The 16,748-nt window shown below is 35.1% G+C and overlaps 1 long non-coding RNA gene across 1 annotated transcript; it reads right to left on the minus strand.

Annotated features, from left to right (window-relative positions):
• Nucleotides 1-11,326: 11,326 nt before the first annotated feature.
• Nucleotides 11,327-12,868, minus strand: LOC142606889 (uncharacterized). The gene is made up of 2 exons (XR_012839195.1): nucleotides 12,522-12,868; nucleotides 11,327-11,919 (listed from the first exon to the last, which is right to left on the minus strand). It is a non-coding gene; the product is annotated as an uncharacterized LOC142606889 (long non-coding RNA).
• Between the last annotated feature and the right edge of the window lie 3,880 nt (nucleotides 12,869-16,748).

A 16,748-nucleotide genomic window follows, 5' to 3' on the forward strand; every position in this document is an offset into this window, starting at 1 on the left:
TACATCCACATTAAAGACCCTACACCTACCTTTCTGGCCTCATTAATGGGGAAATGACCCCTGGACAGTAGAATAAAAACTTTCTAACTATTATATAAGGACTTGAAGAAGGTGGTAGAGGGGGGGGGTTAGCAAAAAAAAGAACTAAGAACTGTAATTCTGGCATAAAAGAGAAACAATACATAAATCGTCATCGGCTTACGTCCGAGGAGGTTCCCTTGTCATATTTGTTTATTATTTGCAAAGATTGTGGCATTCTAGCCTGTTTGTCAAGTTTCCAACACCCCTAAACTAGATTTCAAATCCACACTCTACAAATCTTATTGTTTAAGGCTCATTGGGCCTGAGCCCACGTCTATCTTTGGGTCCAGGTGCAACTGTGCGCTTACATATATTATATATTTTTAATTTTTTCTATACATATAAACTATACTTCTAACATTTTGACATTGATTTTTTTTTAAAAAAATAATCATATTAGATGCTTAAACTTTATGTAGTTAAATCAATCTCTTACTTTGATTGTTATTTTAATGATATGAAACACAAAAATGATTACTTTGATTAATCACTACTTATTTATTTTGTTATTATCGATTACTATTGTAAGGACTCAAAAAATAAAGGGTCAAACTCACTTATATCAATGGTACCTTGTCCTTCAAACTAGACCCAAATAATAGAATTTTTAAAGAGAGTGAGAAACTTATCCAAGTGCAATTCTAATCTAAGTCCAAGCTTAAAGCCGAAGAGCCCAGAGTAACAGATAGGCATGATTTAAATAGCAATTGGGAATAATGGCTTTCTCAGGTAAGTTCGAGGATCAGTTTTACACCAAGTTCTACATTATTCTCTCTCCTGTTCTATTGATATTGAAAAATGTTCATCCCCATTTTCAGGTGGATTCCTTTCCTTTTATAGCCTTTCTCCATGCATCTTGACCCTCCACTTGTACGTCTTCCAGCATTTCATAGGATACTTGTCCCATCAAGGCTCTAATGAAGGTGGTAGAAGGAGATTCTAGCTGTGAAGAACTGTTCAAGGGGTTATTTCTACATTAATGCAGCTGATAAGGTTGGTGGAGGGTATTGAATGCGGAGGTGAAAGTAGGGCTGTCCACGGGTCGGTCCGGGTCGGGTTTGTGCCCAACCCGGAACCGACCCGCCGGAATCGGGTGGAGAAAAAACGCACCCGCCGCCGACCCGCCAGAGTAATCGGGTCGGGCGGTTCAGATCATCAACGGGTGGTGGGCGGGTCGGTCGGAATCATAGATCTGAGAAGACGACGAGTAATCGGTGAAAAAACACACAGATCCGGCGAAGAAACCCAGATTCCGGCGAAATTTTCCAGATACCGGCGATATTTGTCTTAGATCCGGTGAGATTTCGCAAGATCCGGCGAAAATCTCACCGAATTTGATGAGATTTCGCCAGATCCAGTCAAAATCTCACTAGATCTAAGGAAATGTATCGCCAAAATCTGGGTTTTTCGCCGGATTCTGGAAAAAATTCGCCGGATTCTGGAAAAAACCTGTCAGATTCTGGAAATTTCGCCGAGATCTGGAAATCTCTCGGTCGGTTCGGTTTTTTCGGGTTTTAGGGGAGGAAAACCGAAACCAACCCGCCGGAAATCGGTTTCTGGTGGTGAAGACCCGCCGCCGACCCGCCGGAGTAGTCGGGTCGGCCGGATTCGGGTCGGATCTGGTCGGTTCTTCGGGTGGATCGGGTTACCGGATCCTTCTGGACAGCCCTAGGTGAAAGGTACATCCTCCAGGAAGCTTCCTCCCACCATGTTTGTCCATGCTACCATATCTTCTCCTCTCCTCAGGCTTCTAAGGGATATCTGTTGTCCTGATTCCCTTGCTCTCCTCAGGTAGGTGGAGCTCTCAGAATTTGCTTACCCTCCTTAACCTGGATTATGAAGATTGTTTCTCAATTAAGACTCTTCAATCCTAGGACCCCACACAACTATTTTTAACTTAATTTTTCTTTTAATATTTTCCTTTAATCTTGGTCCCCTAAACTGAAATTTTAGCTTTGTCATTGTGTATAATAAAGGTGATGTTAGTGATAATTCCATATGAAAGTGATAACCTTGTGAATTTTCATATGTGTGTAGCATTGGTATGACTTAAAAAAAAAAGACTTATTTTTGTTTAAAGAAGAAATTGGATTTGGTGTGGTTTGATATAATTAAAACCATTGAATATGAACTTATTATTGAAATTTGATTTTACATGGTTATATATCAATTCATTGCTTGGGTTCACAGATATTTGCTTAGAGGCAGATCTTTGTGGGAAATCCTTACGTCTAATGATTGTTTTATGGTTGGATAAGATTCTAATTTAATTTGAGAGTGAAGCTAGGCCCTTGTTGAGGAATATAGTTGGTAAGGTAAGCACATTTTAGTGTGACATGATGATTGGCATGGTGACTTTGCAGTTAAAATATGGGAATAGAATCATGAATGATAACAGAAGAATCATTAATTAGCTCCACATTTTCAAAAAAGAAAAAAGAAAAAAGAAAAAAAGCTCCACAATACTTGGGGTGTTAAATAACAGAAGAACCCTTCCCATATAGTAGTGTGTTATTGACAATTCCAATCTAAGCATTTATTGTACCTCTTAGTAATAGCATTTCGTACTGGTTCTTGTGATGAAAGAGAAGTTCTCAAAAGGGTTGGAATGTAATTGTCAGGCATAATTAAACAAAAATAAGAACAACAAAAAATGACTCAATTTTTAGCAACAGTTTGAGCTAATTTGGTGAAATTTCAATGTTGCAATGATGTATGTGGGGAAGCGATGATGTTTCTTAGCATTGCCATACCCTACTAGTAATTATGTTCTTTTGTTTTAGTGAATTACTAGTAATTGTGTATAACTTCCTTTATATTGCATTTTGATAAATGGGAAGGCCCATTGGAATAAAAAGCCTTTGCTGATTCACCTTCCACCATGAAATTGTGGATGACATTTTCCCCCATAGGTTTTGTCACTTTCCAATCAGCCATACTCTCAAGCACACAAACTTGGCACTAAGATTTATTTAGAATACTCCAAATGAGCAAAGATTCAGTTGCTTCTTACAATAGATTTATAAGCGCAAAACAAGAATCAGTCTTTTAATTATTAGTTATTTAATTTTTTGGTTTTGAAAATTAAAAGGAAAAAAAAAAAAAAAAAGTATCTTCAACGATCCAATGCGCATGCATATGATTTAATTTATGAGGTGCAACTTGAATTGGTCCTGACCCACACAATTTAACAAGGAAAAATAAAAGGATGAGAAGTTCAGAGTGAGGAATGAATTTTGAAGTGATTGGCACACATATTACTTTGTATAAATCAGAGCTTTGTATTTTCCAATCCAAAGCTATTCTATGGTCCAAAGAACTTGAGTGTGGTCAATTAGGCTAAGAAAAATCTTTGCAAGCTAAATCTAATTGGTTGCAGGAGAATACTGGGGAGTCAGATCTAGGGGTGGCAATTTTTATTCATATTCATGAATTCACCCATTACTCACCTTGTTTGAATAAGTCTTAATCTAACCTATTTGAATATTTGAGTTAAGTGGGTAAAGACCATTTGATTATTTAATTAGATGGGTCTAAATGGATAAATCCACTAACAACCACTAAACTCATCTAAAATTCAAATTTAAATAAAGCTACAAATACCCGCTAAACCTTTCTAAAATCTAAAACTTAAATAAACAATATAACCTCTAGATTTCTAAGCCAAAACATTCGGCCCTCTGTCTCACTCTCAGTCTCACTCTCCTTAAAACACTTTTCCTAAGATTTTCTCAGTAACCAAACAAAAGTAAGGAAATTCTAGAGAGAGATGGAAGGTACTTGAATAGTGATTTGAGGTCGGGCTTTAACGGTGGCGTACAAGGTCGTTGAAGGCATCATATTTCTCAAGTAAGTCATTCAATTCTTAGGTTGATTTATAAGTTAAAGTTTTCGAGAATTTTGGGTTTGGGGTTTTCGGAGACCAAAAAATTTCGGGTTTAGGGTTTTCGAATTTTTTGTTTATTATTTTGTGATTGTTGCTGATCATGATTTTTTTTTTTTGGGTTTGATTAGAGGGAAGCAATGAAAAAGACTAGGAGAAGATAGCTCAACAAGAACATAAGCTATTTCCCTTTGAGACCTTAGTTGCTGCTAAAGATTTTCACAACTCAGAAGCTTAGTGAAGGTGGCTATGGACCCGTTAAGATTTTCAAGGTAAGATTAAGATCCCTCTCTCAATTGGGTTTTGAGTTCTAAGTTAATGTATTTTTCTCTTCTGGGTGTTTGGTGATTTGCATCTATCCACTTTTACCTTTTGGGTTTTGTTCAAATTGTCACCTATGTTTATGCCTTTTGTGATTTTGGTTGATTTGAAATATATATTTGTAGAAATTGTCATTTTGATTGTCCTATCTTTTAAGGTGAACCATGTCTATAGTCGAGGGGATGGATGAATTTGAACAAACAGTTTCAAGTGGTAGCAAAAGAAGCAGGGTTAGAACTTCTGAAGTGTGGAATGATTTAGAAATATTACCTTTATATAAGATGGCCATCAAAAAGTCAAGTGCAGAAAATGTACTAATATTAACGGCAGATAAGGAGAATGGGACTAGTAATTGATGCTATCATGCTAAGAAATGTCATCAAGAAAATGATAGTGGGCCTTACCATCCTCCCCTTGATCAAGATATGTATCGTGAAAAGATTGCAATGGCAATTATTAGGCATAATTACTCATTTTCATTTTTGGAGCATGAGATTAATAGAGAGATTCACATCTTTCTGAATCCAGATGTTAAGCCTATATGTAGGAATACAACAAAGTCAGATGTTTTGAAAATCTATAAGAGAGAGAGAAAATCTCAAACGTACTTTAGAGTTAGTCCCGGGCAAGATTTATTTAACATCAGATTTGTGAAACTCTTCCACAACGGATGAGTACATGGTTCTCATTGCACCATACATTGATGCAAATTGGGAGTTGCAAATGAGGGTTTTATGTTTTTCTCATACGCCACCTCCTCGTAGTGGTAAGATTTTGGCAGAGAGATTGTTTAACATTCTAAAAGAATGGAGCATTGAGAAAAAAAATATTTACAATCACTTTAGACAATACTTTTTACAATGATACCTTGGTGAATAGTTTGAAGAACAACCCTTCTTTTAGATCATCTTTGCCTTGTAGTGGTGAGTTCTTTCATGTTCGTTGTGGTGCTTATATTTTAAACCTTATTGTACAAGAAGGTTTGAAAATTATAGAGCATGCTATGCACAACATACGTGAAAGTGTTAAATATGTGAGAGGCAATGATATGAGGAATGATATGAGGAAGTTAAGATTTGCCGAATGTCTTCAAGAACTCCCTAATTTAACTAGTAAGAAAGTGCGACAAGATGTGCCAACAAGATGGAACTCGACATATTTAATGATTGAGACAGCTCTTACATTTCAGGATGCATTTCACAATTTGAGAATTGTTGATGGAAGCTTTCGCACTTGTCCCTCAGATGATGAATGGGATAAGGCCGGGAAGATAGCAAAGTTTTTAAAGCTATTTTATGACATCACCACTCTCTTTTCAGGCACTCAATACCTTACTGCCAACTTATACTTTTATGGTGTATGGAAAATTCATTTGTGTATTTTAGAAGAGATGAAAGATGATGATATAGTAATTAGTGACATGGCAAAAAGTATGAAAGAAAAATTTGATAAATACTAGGATTGTATGATTCTGACTCAGATCCAGCACAGCCTACATGATTGCATGATTCTAGCATTAAATGAATTATTAAAAAAAAAAATTCTATGGTTTTCGGTGTATATTTTTTATGTACGTATACGTGGGTGATAAAAAAAAGAAAGAAAAAAAGAATGGTAGTGTATATTATATATGTACGCATATATTGAATATTGCAAGTTTGCAATATAAAAGATTACACTGAAAACATCACTTTCAAACTAATGCAATGCCTGATTCTTGAAAAAAAAAAAGAAAAAAAGAAAAGACTAATGCAATGCCAAGTTGGGTTTGGGAAGACTTTGAATAGAAGTGAAACCATCCATAATGTGATTTCTGTTCCCAAATATCTAAATAGGCCCATTGGACACAAATTGAAAGGGATATTATTAATCCATTGCTCTAGCTAAAGATGTAATTAAGATCCTCCAATGCCTCCTTTTGTGAAAGTCAACTTTGACCTTCTGAAGAAAAAGCTTGTATTGCTGCAATGGGTAAGAGTCACAATCAGCAGAGTTTACATAAAAGAAAGATCAAACCCTAGTAATCAAAAAATGGACACATTCACAATCATCTCTAGAAATAAGAAAATGGACACATTCACAATCATCAGAGATTACATAAAGAAATATTATACCCTAGAAATAAGAAAATGGACACATTCACAATCATCAAAGATTACATAAAGAAAGATTAAACCTAGAAATTAATAATAATAAAAAAAATCTTAAGAAAATGAAACCAAAAAAGATTAATTGTTTTGTCTACTGTAGGCATTTAGCCCACACCCACTACAATCATTCTGGCCGTATGTAGGTGGGTTCATTCCACTATCTTCTGGTCGCTAGAAGCGGGTTTATTCCCACTACTTGCTTAGCTACAGACTTCATTCCACTTTTGGGCAAAATCCAATCCGACCACAATACCACTATCTTTCTCTTTCCCATAACAGCAAACCCTCATTAATCTCTCTTCTCCTTACTCTCTAACCAGGGCCGACCCTTCCACTAGGCCAATTTGGCAATTGCCTAAGGCCCCCAAGTGGAAGGGAGGCCCCAAAATTTTAGAAAAAAATGGGTAGTAGGGTCAAATATATATATATATATTTATATAGATAAAGTCTTATTTTCAGCACATCCTTTTAACCAAAAAACAAAAATTTTGGTAGATCCGATTAAACATTGATTCTAAACAAAATCATTGCTCAAAAATAACATTATTATCCTTTAGACAAACCAAAAATCAACAAAATAAACTACAAATTCGGTCTAAGAGATTAACCACAAAACAATCACACATTAAAACAAATAAAACAACTCAAATTCCTAAAATTTTTAGTTTTACTGTTCCCTTAAATCCCTAAAATTCTCTGCCTCTTTGATTCCTAATCCTTCTCAAGTTCTCATCTTAAGCAAGCTTGCCTCTGCGCCTCTACTCTAGCCTCTGCGCCTCTGCTCTGCCTCTAGCCTCTGCGCCTTTGCTCTACCTCTAGCCTCTTCTCTCATCTCTGGTCTACTAGCAGGTATTATTTCTATTTGGGCACTTGGCTTCTTTTTTCTTTTTTTCTTTTTTCTTTTTTGATGAAAGGGCGCTTGGCTTTAGTAAAGTTTTAGACTTTCTCTACGTTTTATTTGCTTAGACTTGAGTCTTGACTTAAGATAAAAAAGATCGGGCCGCTGCCTCTGCCTGGATGTTTCATGTTGTTTAGGCCTTCATTTTTTTTTTTTTTTTTTTTTTATAAAGCCTGCGTTTGTTTTGTTTTTTTTTTTTTGGTTATAGATATTAGATATGATTTGTTTTGTGTTTTTTTGTAGGTGGGTCTTATTAATAAGCCTTGTGTTATGGCTGTGCTTAAATTTTTGTTATGCTTGTGCTTAATTTTTTTTTTTTTTAATTTTAATCTTGTGTTTATATATATATATATATATATATTTTAGTTAGTGGTACTATATTGAATAAGTTTTTATTTATGCAGGTTGAGATTGCTAAAAACTTGTTATTATTCGGTGAAACTACAACAATATTTTTTTTATATAAATCAGGTTTCATTTCTTATTTGCTCTACACTTGAAAGTTATTTTTTATTTTAGTCTTTATAAATATATTGTTTGATTAGAAATGTCTACTAGAAAATATGCATCTGGATATGAAAAACTTATAAAAAAAGAAAAAAAAAAAGAAAAGTTAATTGAGTAGCAAAAAGGATCCATGGATAAATTTGTTATTAGTAATAAACAAAATATAATACAAAATTTAGATGAAAATATCACAAATGAGTAAGAAATTAACTAAAAAGAGTTAGAAGATAATGAAATGATACAATTGCAAGATAACAATGATGTTCAATTTTGCAATACAACAAATCTTGATAATATATTATAATAGATTTTAAATGAAATATATTATAATATAAAAATATTAAATAAATATTATTTTAATTAATATATAAGTATAAAAAAATGCCCTATTTTTTATTCTTGCCTAAGGCCCCAAAATGTCTAAGGCCAGCCCTGTCTCTAACATGCATCATCAGATGGTTCTCCTAAATTTCCTACCCATTTTGGTAAGTATGCTTTCCTAGCAAAGCATCTCCCAAAATGAGTCTTGGTAGAATATCAAAACTAGGTCTTTTCCCCTTTCCACCAAACCACACTTTCTGTTCCTCTCCAGTTGTGGGCCTGCCTCCCTTGCATTGGTTGTGTTGCAGGTTGATAGGGCTCCAGCTACTCCCCTTCCTGTTCTTTGGCTTCTTCCTCTTCATTCGTTTCCTGCTACTTTTGATTTTGTTTTGTTTCTTCTTTTTGCGTTTCTTGCTGCCTTTGATTTTTTCTTGTTTCCTCTTTATGTGTTTTCTGCTGCCTTTGATTTTGTCTTATTCCTCCTTCATGCATTTCCTATCGCTATGACTTTGTCTTGTTTCTTCATGTGTTTTTTGCCGCTATGACTTTGCACGGTTTCACCTTACTTTACTTCTGCAAAATCAGTGTTCATCCTTATCCCTTTATACAAGGAAATTATGGGATTTTTGCCATATATTGGGTTGGGCTTGCTGACCCAATTTGCTTTCTTTTCTCTTCATTTATTCATTATATTGGGTTGGGTATGTTGACCCATTTGCTTTCTCTTCTCTTCATTTATTCACTAAATTGGGTTGAGCCTACTGACCCTTTTACCTTTTTTTCTCTTCATTTATTTTGTTGGGCCTCACTTATTAGGCTCTAATTTGTTTCTCTATCTTTGAGTTTTTATAACACCCATTTTACTCTTCAAGAAGAACCTCCTATTAGTCATTTTTATTCTCAACCTTACCCTTCAAGGATGGCCTTCTATTACACCACTCCCAAAAGGGGCCCATAGGCCTACCTTTGGGCTTTATTTTTTCATTCTCAAAATAGTTTTATTTTTTAGGCCATTGGACTCTATTTACGCATTCTCTTTTCTTTGAGCTTTTAGAATATAACCCAATTACTATCTCTTTGCTCATGCTCTAACTCATCTCTTAGGGCTTTTCTCCTCATGGGCTTTTGGATGCAAATTTGTAAAAATGAGTATCAACAAGTACCACAATCCATCTTACTATGATTTAAAAAAATAAATAAAAAAGTGTGAATTCAAATAAAAATTTGTTCTCATTTGATTATGCCTAATCCATAAAGTTTGGTAATAGCCCAATCAGTAGCTTACATGCAACAAATCATACAAACTTGTTTCCTACCTTATTTTATTTATTTAGTAAGATGTATATTTTTTAAAGTATGTTTTTTTGTTTTTTTAAAGTGCCTAGTGTAAATAATATTTTCTCTGATATGATATGATATTTATAGTAAGCCAACAGACCTTTTCTAGGATTATTGACTGGGTGCTTTTAATTTTCTATAAAAGAGAAAAAATGTAGTTGCTTAAGTGTACAACTCAAAACAAACCTTTTTAGCAAAAATTACATTAACTTTCAACAGATTTTGTTCTAGTTCTAGCAAGACAGCTTTATATCGTTTATGCATATCGCGTTGGTTCTGTACTAATGTACTAGAAAAAAGATTTTCCAAAGTGCCAGAGTATAGATTGACTGGTTTCAATTCAATGAGACATCTAAATCAACCATAGGTAGCACCAGAAGGCACACGTGATTACTCGTAACTTCGGTGGTTTATAAGCTCAAAAGATCATCCATTGTTATTTGCTCATAGTGGTGCTTTCAAGTTTCAAAGATCGTTCATTGTTCTTTTACATACTCTGCCTTTAGTTGCTGAAGCACAATCTTACACGTACACAACTGACTGATTGAGAATCGACAGTCTAAGACAGGTGCGACATGGACCAAGTTATGTTTCATAGACAGCAATTAGTTGTAAAATTTATGTAACAAGTTATATATATTTCTTTTTTTTTTGAGATGAAAGTTATTTGATCTTCACAAATGGATTGAGAATTGCAAATAATATACATGTGTGTTGTACCAACCCAGTTGAGATATACACATTTTTGTAGTGGTGCAACTATTCTCACCCTAATATGAATATTGAACACATCAATGAACTTATTTATTTCAATCAATAAAAGCAAATCAATGGTTTTTTTATAGTTCAATTTGACATTTTTTTTTTGTAATATACAACATAATTATATTTTTGAACAAATTTTATAAGCCCGTAAAAGGCCAGTTAAAAGACCAAAAAAGCCCCATAAAAAGTCCATGGGTAGAGAAAATTCATTAATTAGGCCATGCCCACCAGCTCTAGCTTTCTAAAGGCCCAATGAGCATTGTGCATTGGCTAGGCCACAGACCAGAGTATATCACTTCAACCCAGTTCGGCCCGTTGACTGATCATCAACCCTCTAGGCCTAACCTGCCCAACCCATTGGTCAAGTAAAAACAGACTGGGCGATCGGCCCATCACCAACCCTAATGCGGTCAGGAGCCCAATCCAGCACAGCATTAAAAGACAATGTTAGTGGGTATATATTAATTAATTAATTAAATTAAGAGTAATGCTTACAACAGATTCACAACATTTGAGCGCAAGCATTATTTTATCATCCACCATTAAAAATTTGCCACTTGCATATATGAAATTTTTAGCCAAACTCTTTTTGGCTCGAGTTATTAATTAATTGGAATTAAAAAAAAAATCTGCTATTTTCTTTGTATATTTTATATGAACGTATACGAGGGTGATATAGAAAAAAATTGTACATATTATGAATGTACTTATATAGTGAATATTGCAACATAAACATTACTCGGAAAACGTCACTTTCAAGCTAATGCGATGCCCAGTTGGGTTTGGAAAGACTTTAAATAAAAGTGAAACCAAGCATGTTGTTGCTACTCTAGCTAGTCCAAACAAATCCACAATATAATTTTTACCGACCCAAAAACAGGACAATTAATCCGCATAACTTGCAGAGTTGCAGGTGACAATTTCACCCTACAGCCATACAAGTTTTGCTTGTTGCCGCAATAAAATGCCTTTCATTGTATAAGCCTATATATAAGCTTCATCAATGCCAAAGATGTTGGTATTTAAAACCTTAATTTTCGCCATTAATTACAGCTTCAAAAGTAATAAACAAACCATACTGAACTTTCTATTTCAAGATCTTCAAAACATTGCATGACATATATTACTAGAGTTAAAACCCATTACAAATTTTCAAGCTAATCGCCATGATTAACAAAAAAAAAGCATAAACAAAAAAAACAGGCAAGAAAGCTGTAGAAAGCCAAGAACTTCAGGAAATCTAGTCATAGCAAATAGCATTGTTGTAGTTGCACTTTGACTTTGAGGCACTCTTGTTGGGGTAGACAGTCTTCTTGAACTTGACTTGGGTCTCGTACTCAGTGGTACTCCCCTGAACCTTGTCATTAACCTTGTGAGTGGATTTGTACGTGACCTGTTCTTTGAACCCCAACCTTCCACTATGTTTGTCCACAAACTCTTCAGCCTTATGGTGCTTGGTAAATTGCTCTGAATATGCACTGTGCTTGTCTTTGTAGATGATACGGGATGACTTCTCCAGGTCACTTGATTCATTCACCTTTCTTTTGTTTGAGCTGCCCCCACTGCCTGCTAACTCAACATATCCGACTGTGATTATCCGTTCTTCTGCCATTGTTGCTCTTTTGTTTTCTTCTTTTGAGCGTGTACCCTATCAACTTTCACAAAATCACTTTCAATTATAACAAACCAATAATTCATATTGATATATAAATCATACTTACATATATACACGAAAAAATAAATGTGGAGCAGGTTCCTGATGAGATGCCTTTGACTGGGGTTTGGGGATTACACCATGCAATAGCTAAGACTTAAAAGTTGATAGGTAATTCTCTTAAAAAATTACCTTCAAACATTTTTACCTTATTAACTAATAGGAATCGCATATAGGTGATAATTACATGAACTACGATTATAAATGTTGAATTATGACTACCTAATTAATAGATGCTTGAATTGTTTTTATTTTATTTTATTATTAACACGTCAATTTGTAAATTTTATTACATTAATAAAATTTATAATACAGCTAGTATTACTCTATTAACTGAGAAACTAAAGAATTTGCATGCCTAATTGATTAGGGGGAGTACTAGAAAAATAAAATAAGTATATATGAACCAATTACAAGCATATATGAACCAATTACAAGCATATATGAACCAAGTTAAATGCTTTGCATACTTTATTATAAAGTTAATGAGAGATATTATGACTATTTGTAGAGCAGAGAGTGCAGGCTTATGCTTAACAATACCAGAGAGAAGCTTTCCGAAGAAGAAGATTTTGATTTGGAGAATGGATAAGGGGGTGAGGATATTTATAGAAGGGAGGTGTGCGAGGTGGCGGATTTGAAATCCCCAGTGTAAACCGTTTTGAATTGGGTTTCAAGTCCACTTAGTGCGATCCATTTGTTAGAGAGGAAATCAATTCTGTGTGCATAACAGAGCTCTGTACCACAGTGACAGACACGCAGACTGTTCTACTTTGTGCGAAGAGGAGACCTATTTCCCTTATTGATAGCTTGAAAGAGAAGGACGCGAGAGCTGTGTTCTTGTGAGTGGCGGATTTTAATGGAAAATCAAATCCATTTTTTAATTGAGTGTCAATTCAAGCCTGCTGTCAAATGATAAATGCTAGTAGCTGATAGTGTGTGAACCAGTGGCTATCGTTTCCATCGAAAAAATTAAAATTTTGTTGTGTTGTGTTGTGTTGTGTTGTGTTGTGTATTGTGAACTGTGAATTATGGTGAACTTGTGAATGCCTAGGTAGAGGGGGTTGTGGCACGTGTTTGCTATGGAGCTAGATAGAGTATATATGTGTCAACTTTTGGTTCAAAAGAAAAGTAACTACTAATAAAGGGTGCACTCATTAAAAAAAAAAAAAAAACCAAAGAGCACATCTTGTATTACACCCTTGACCACAATATTGGCACAACTCGTCACTCGCACACCCTTAGTCACAACTCAATGCCACGAGTTGTGGCAGAGGACGTGGTACTATAATTTCTATATAAAAAAAAAGAAAAAAAAGTGTAAACGATGTCTAAAAGGGGTTTAGTAGTATATTTTAAATAACAGTTTTTAGTATTTAGATAATATTACACGAATTTTTATATATTTTTTTACGCACACATATTTTTAAAAAATATAAATAATATTACTAAAACAACATTACTAAACAGACCCTAAATATCATATGAAAAGTACTCATTTTACTATTTATTTAATTAATTTTGAAATACTTCATTATTTCCCTATCTTCTAAATCCCATTGTTCCAAAAATTAGACTCAAACAAAACCAAATAAATATTGAATAATGTTGTTCGGGTGTTTTTGATATACACATGGGTGAAAAAGTGTATTGAAATGTGTGTAAAGTTGTTTAAAATATGAAAATGTTGGTTAGAATTAACCAACCAAACAGGCCTGATTTTTACATTGGGTAAATCTCATAACTTTAAAAGTTAAAGAAATTATTTGAATATTACATAGATGTAAAACAAATTCTTATAATCTGAATAACTTTTATATGACTTGCAGATAATGAAAAAATTAACTACAATGTTTGATTTTTTGAACGAAAATATAAATAGTCATTATTGATATCTTATTTCTTGAAAATCATCAAACAATATTGTGAAGAATCAATATTGATGAAATAAGTATTAATTCATTGCAACATGATCATAGATTTTGTCCACAAATATGAGATTAAGATGTTAAAGGATGTTATGAAATTCAATGAACTTATATTAAAGCCTGGCTCCCCAACTTTGAATCTTAGTTTCATCCCTGCTTGTCAAATTATAATAAGAATTGTATAAGTTTATTTGCTCCTAATATATATATATATATATATATATATATATATATATATATATATATATATATATTTGTGAGGGAGAGAGGAAATCAATCTTTGTACAGAGTACACAGCGATCCCAATGCAGTCAATGCTCATTTTATTAGTGTAGAAAAATGCTTATACTAAAAAAATTAAAAAAAAATTGCATAATTTTTATCCAAACTCGCTGAGTTGCGGCAAAAATTGCATAATTTTGTGGTGTTATGTGATTGTGAATACATACTAGCCCACCACTTTTGCGTGAAGAAGAAGAATTCTACTCATTTCCCTTGTAATTTTATAATGTCTTTAACTTATCAGTTAATAAGAAAAATAATGGACTCAAAAGTGAAGAACTTTTGGATACGTGTGGTCTGCCCCTAGAGTAGGGGAAATAGGAATAGCAGTAGAGGAAAGCCAAACCAATCTAGACATGATCTTTGGCAGGGGTGTGCATGGGTCGGGTTGGGTCGGGTTGAGTGAATTTTTTGACCTAATCCACTATGGTGGGTCAAAAAAATTCGACCCAATCCAACCCATCACATATGTCCAACCTAACCCAACCCAACCCACATGGGTCGGGTTGGGTCGGGTTGAACAATTTATTATTATTATTATTAAATTGAACCCATATTTTTTTATTATTAATTATATAATATATTTAAATATATATTAAAGAAAGTAATAGGATTTTATATTATATATGTTTGTAGGAATTGATGAAGTGCTCTACAGCTGGGTTTTAACTTAAGAAAAAAATATTTATTAAATATATAATATATTTTAAATATATATTAAAATATGGGTGGGTTGGGTCGGGTTTGGCGGGTTTGTAATTTTATGACCCAAACCCAACCCGACCCACTACAAAAATTCTTTTTATAACCCAACCCAACCCACCAAGCCTTAAAAACCGACCCAACTCGGCGGGTTTGGTTGGGTTGGGTCGGGTTTGGCAGGTTGGTGGGTTTTCTGTACACCCCTAATCTGTGGCGTGAAGACTGTAGAGAACTATGTACACAATACTGTTGTACTGCTCTGCAATACTCTGTAGTGTTATATGGTGTAAAACACTCACCTTTGAATAATGTTACTTAGGCACAACTTTTGCATGAAGAACCTCCCAACTCCCAAGCACGTCCATCGAGAAAACAGAGGTGTCCATAATTATTATTGATGATGATAATTTTTTATTGATAAATCGTCGGCCTTACACCTAAACTGATCCTAAGGGGATGACCAATCTCATGGGCCATCAGATCAAGGTAACGATCCAACCCCCAATCTCGACGACCTATCACCTTAGGGTTTCCATGGAACTTGCGTGAGGTCCACTCATATGTCCTTACATAGAAATGACTTGCACATCATGACCAAAGATCCTATCGCACAAGCAGGTTATCCCTAATATCTTGGGATCCTTCTCTCTATAAGGAAATTCCCCTCGTATCAAGGGATTCGGGTCAACTCTCCACTACTATATAAACCACAAACCTTAACCTTCTTGAGGTATGTGAATTCTCCCTAATTCTTGCACTTTTGAGTTCTTGGAGATTCTGCTATCATTGATTTAACCTTTGGAGGGTCTTTAGCCGGCACCACGCTGGTGCTCTCTCTTTGATTCTTCTTCTTTGTTCTTCAAGCACACCTATTGACACGTGTGTGGATGATCAACTTACTAACGATTTTTGTGCATTATCAGTTGGTGTCGTTTGTGGGAACGAGTGATAAGCCATATTGTCATTTCAAGGACAAATAATTATATGGTCCTAACACAATCAATGACTTCCACCAACCAAGAGACCGAGAACCTGCCTAGAACATTGGAAAGGCAGGTGCAAACTCTCACCGCAACTACTGAATGGCTCACTTAGCAGAACCACGAGTTGGAACAACAATTGGAGTCAAGAGCCAAACGATCAAAATAACGGACAAGATAGGGACGAACCCGACAACAATGTTCCCACGATGAACGATCATCAAGAAAGAGATGACCAAGAGGAAAGCAATACCGTTAGTAGACGAGACCAGCAAAATACCGGTCATCCCTTTGAGTTGGAAGTTGGCGCGTTGCGCATGGCACAAGAGATGCAGACAATGAAAGAGAAGATGGATATGATGATGAATGCCCTGAGAGGTTGGGTGTCCACTAGCTTGGATGAACTAGTCCATCGTACCGATTCCCTTACACTACATTGGTCACATCCTTCCTCCTTCCAGCAAAGTTCAGAATGCCACAGATGGAATCATACAAAGGGTCGAAGGACCCCCTCGACCACTTGGAGTCGTTCAAAACCCTTATGCACCTGTAAGGGGTCCCAGATGAGATCATGTGCAGAGCATTCCCCACCACACTCAAAGGAACAACCCGAGTATGATTCAGTAAGATAGCCCCTAATTCCGTCTCAACCTTCAAGGAACTAGGTGGGTTCTTTGCCACACATTTCATTGGGGGTCAGCGATACAAGAGGTTTTCGGCTAGCCTCCTAAACATCAAACAGCCGGATGACGAGAGCTTGAGGTCGTACGTCACTCGATTCAACAAAGAGGCACTACTAATCAACGAAGCCAACGATGAAGTCCTGGTCACAACCTTTATTGGACTCCGATCCGAAAAGTTCTTATTCTTTATTACAA

Source organism: Castanea sativa, chromosome 1 (genome assembly GCF_040712315.1).
Source record: "Castanea sativa cultivar Marrone di Chiusa Pesio chromosome 1, ASM4071231v1".
NCBI lineage: Eukaryota > Viridiplantae > Streptophyta > Magnoliopsida > Fagales > Fagaceae > Castanea > Castanea sativa.